Here is a 4718-nt window from a genome sequence, read left to right on the forward strand (position 1 = left end):
CGCGCGGCGGCGATGTGTGTGCAGCAGCCAATGAGAGTCTGTCTGACTCTCATTGACTGCTGGTTAACACACACATTGCTGCCGGCGATGTGTGTGGAAAAATGCACAGCCTGAGCCTGCCTCCCACCCTCCGCTTGGCAATATTGGGCAAGTGCTCAGGGGGAGGGAAGGGCACGGCTGTGCAGCACAGGACAGCGCAGGGAAGCCTAGCAACGATCCTGTGTAAATGTGTAGTGCTGACCACACTCAATCTAGAAAGGGCTGGTACTATGGCCCGCGCCGCCGGTCCTACGGCGCCCAGGTCACACGCTCTGCTTGACCCCCCCTTAGTTACGCCACTGCGACTCAGCGGGTGCAACAGGCTGGTAACGGCTGATGCATTCTCATGTAGGAGTTTTGCATGGACGTGCTGATGGAATTACTGACTTTTCGGAGGGAAGTATGCACAGAACCGTTAAACTTCAGACAAATCTCTTGCACCAATGATAGGGCTGATGCTAATACGCACTGATGATGATGGCAACCTCCACTAGCGGATGGATGGAGGCGGTGCGGTTGCATAGATCCACTAATTCGTATTTATATCTGAACACTAGAAGTGTTCCGCATTTGTGGTTGCGTTACGTGCAAATGTGAATCAGGTCAATAATGTGTGACTGTGGACACATTTGCATAACTGAGCACTTTGGGCACCTATTGGCCGAAAACAATAGGTAGTGGCAGTGACTAAGGGGTCAATTTACTAAGAATCGTGTTGGTCTGAGATTGCATTCACTGGTGTGTTTGGACATTTTTTTCAAATACATAGGGGCATATTCAATTGGGTGCGTGAATAGCAAAAATCCCGCACCTGCGAGGTTTTACCTGCCGGTACGGGATTTTTGCTATTCAATTAGGTGCGTGTTTTTTTTTTTCATTTTTGCGCCCTGGGAGGTCTTTGTTCATGCACCTCCAGAGCAAGTGTGATTTTTCCCAAAATCTTTATTTTTTGGGAAAATCACTGGGACTTGCTCTGGGACCCTGGCAGCACCCCCCCACCCCGAGTACTAATTAGGCAATTGGAAGTATCCAATTAGCCAAGTCAATAATTACTCACCTTCTGCAGCGCTGTCTTCTGCATCTTCTTCATCCAGCAATACAAGTTGGGTCCACTGCTGCAGGGTATGTCAATGTGTATGAGTATTGTGTGTGTGACCCCCCCCAGTGTCTCCCCCCCCCCCCCCCCCTCCCGGAATGGGTGCTGGGAGAACTACATCTCCCAGCAGCCATTGCCTCTCCCACCAGCCCCTGGAGCCTACCAGCAGCCCCCTCTCCAGTGAGAAGATGGAGAGGATGCCACCGGAAGCCGCGGAGACCCCCAGCCAGGTAAGTGAAGAATTTATTTATTTTCTAGTGCCGTGGGGTTTTCAGAGCTGAAAACCCCGCCACCACTTTTTTTTTTTATTGGATACCGCGGGTATCAGGAACACGCTTATCCGCGGTATTCCAAAATTGGGTGCAAGGGTTTTTTTTACCTCGCGCTCAATTGAATATGCCTCATAGATTTACTGAAGGCAAACTAGGGTGTGAAAATTAGAGGTATGGTAGACTTACCTTGATAACTACTTTTCTTTAAGGTCCATAGGGATACTATGGGGTAATGTGGTTGGAGAAATCCAGGCACCAAACAGTTAAAGCTTTCAGCTCCCAGGATGTCTCGGGTCCTCCTCCATATATACCCCAGCCACAGGCCTTCAGTATTGTTAACAAGCCTCAAGGCAGGAGAAGGAAAAAACACCAATCGTACACCAGAAACACTCTTACACAAGATGAGGGAATCCGTGATTGAAAGAAAAAAATTACACATGCAGCGAGGTGTGTCAGGGAGGGTGCCCTGTGGACCCTATGAACCTCGAAGAAAAGGAGTTATCAAGGTAAATCTACCATCTTCAGGGTCCATAGGAATCCACACGGATACCATGGGGATGTCCTAAAGCAGTTCCCCTAGGGTTGGGGACGCTCCTGAGCAGAAAGGAGAACTTGTCACCCAAAGGAAGCATCCTGAGAGGCAAAAGTATCAAAGGCATAGAACCTAAGGAAAGTGTGGATAGAAGACCACATGGCTGCCTTGCACAATTGTTCAGCAGAGACACCACGGCTAAATGCCCACGATGGCCCTTTAGACTGGGTAGAATGTGCTGTCACCGTGTTTGGGACAGGGAGATCAGCCTGTGTACACATGACAGATAGTCATACGTAACCGTCGAGCCATGGTCTGCTTGTTAGCTGGCCATCCTCAATTTTAAAAACCATATAATATAAAAAGATCATCTGAATTTCTAACGGTGTTTGTATGCTCCACATAGATATGGAGAGCACAAACTACATTCAGGGAGGCTTCACCTGCAGAAAGGTCTGGAGCCTGAAAAGCTGGAACTACACTTTCTTCATTTACATGGAAACGGGACACTACCTTAGGAAGGTAACCCTCCCTAGTACAAAAAACAGCTCTATCATGGTGAAAAATAAAAAAAATGGTGAGCGACAAGAGAGCGTTGCCAAATCAGAGACTGCGTGCAACCATTTCAAGTCTACAGAGTCCAGTGGTTCAAATGGGGGAGATTTGTAGCCCCTTAAGAACCACAGACAAATTTCACGGTGCTGGTGGGACCAAAGGAGGCTGAACTCGCAGAACTCCTTGAAAAAAATTCTAATATCTGGTTAAGAAGCAATCTTTCTCTTTCTCTGGAACCAGACTGACAGTGCAGTGCACTCTCAAAGTGGCCAGGTGGAGACCAAGGTTTAATCCAGCCCGGAGAAAAGCCAGTATTCCAGAAACCCTAAGTACCTTAGGGCAGTGGTTCCCAAACTGGGTGCCATGGCACCCTGGGGTGCCTCAGGGCACTTGCAGGGGTGCATCAGGGCACTTGCAGGGGTGCCTCAGGTTGGTGGTCAAGTACAAAAATAATTTTTAGTCAATGTGATAGGCAAAACCAGTGCTAATCAAATATGTGGCCAAAAAGAAGCACAGCCCTGTCAACCACCACATAACTGACAATTTTCTTTATTTTTTGCTGATTTTCTCAATAAGAAAACTTTTGACCCAGGGGTGCCGTGGAAAAATGCTCATACTCTAGGGTGCCGCGATTCAAAAAAAGTTTGGGAACCACTGCCTTAGGGTGATATTTTCTGCGGGTACACCACTGACCAAATGAATGCCAAATTCTGTGGCAGAGGAAGGCTTTTCGTGCCTCAACATCATTTGAATTACAGAACTGGAGAAACCTTTTGCACTTAAGATGGAAGCTTCAAGAACCATGCCGTCAAAGCCAGATGAGATAATTCTGGATGTCGGCAGGGACCCACAGAGGAAGAGGATACGGACTGTTTATGGACAGATTCTTTATGTCGGTGAACCAATGATGTCTGGGCCAAGCCAGAGCCACCAGTATTATTGTTCCGCCTTCATGCTTGAATTTCCTGAGAATTCTTGGGAGAAAGGAAATTGAAGGAAATTAATACCCCAGCTTGAAGTCCCATCTTATAGCCAGTGCGTCCACAAAGGCTGCTGATGGCACTCTGGCCCTGGACCCTTACCAGGGGACCTTGTGATTGTGATGCCATGAGATCTATTTCTGGTAGACCCCATTTGTTTACCCGGAGCTGAAACCCTCCTGGATGGAGAGACCACTCTCCGGCATGTATATCCTGGCGACTTAGGAAGTCTGCTTCCCAATTGAAATGTGAAAAAAGGTATTGGACGCTAGTCAAATAAAAGGTACATTTTAATACATATTCACAATACAGAAAAATAATATAAGTGATGCATAATTGAAATGAAAAATTAAAAAATTAGAACATAAAAATAATAATAATTAATAATAAAAAAATAAAATAAAATAAATAATAAAATAAAAAGTAAATAAGTACATATAAATATACAATTGGACAATAGAATCAGCATGCACCACCATTAATATGGTACTGTATAGACAGAAGATCAGCTCTTAAATAGACCAGGTATTACTGCTTAGCAGCTCAAAAAGATCCCATAAGGAAAAAAATCTGGCTCCGCCTTCAACCCGTCGGGGTCTGTCTGAGGAAACCGCCGATGGGTTGGAAGCGGAGAAACGCTTAACAAGTGCCCACCGGACAAAAGGCTGAAGGTTTGTGGGCTACCGTCCCCTCTGACTGTGGTTCCCTGCTCCATTTGGAAACCTTTGGAAACATCGCGACTGGTAATCTCTCTGCCTTACTGAGCGGGCAGCACTGCGATTGAGACAAGGGACACCCTTGGGGTTTTTTACCTTTTCGTGAATTAGATGATTCTTAAAATACTTGCATGTTTTTTTAAATTACTACCGGCAACCCATGTGGGAAACTTTACAGCCTTACCAATTACAAAGTATATGGGAAAGATTTCTGGACTGCACAACCTGACTATATATATGATGGGAGGTGCTACCTGATGAGACTAATTGCAGGCACAAAAACAGAGAAATCTCAGGTGCACAACTCCAAATTATTAATAATATATATAAATGCAATAAAATTTTGCAATCAATAGAGGTTTTTAGCATAATCATGGCCAAGGTTATGGGCCTACCCACCATATCCAGGTAACCTCTTTCGGGTAGGTCCCTAACACACTAGGGTTCAAATCCAGAGCACAGGACCCCCCAGTGCTCTGGGGGGTCCTGTGTAGTCTACCCCCAGTGCTCTGGGGGGAGACTATACCA

This window comes from Taudactylus pleione, unplaced genomic scaffold, assembly GCF_031769625.1.
Source record: "Taudactylus pleione unplaced genomic scaffold, aTauple2 ptg000184l, whole genome shotgun sequence".
Taxonomy (NCBI): Eukaryota; Metazoa; Chordata; class Amphibia; order Anura; family Myobatrachidae; genus Taudactylus; species Taudactylus pleione.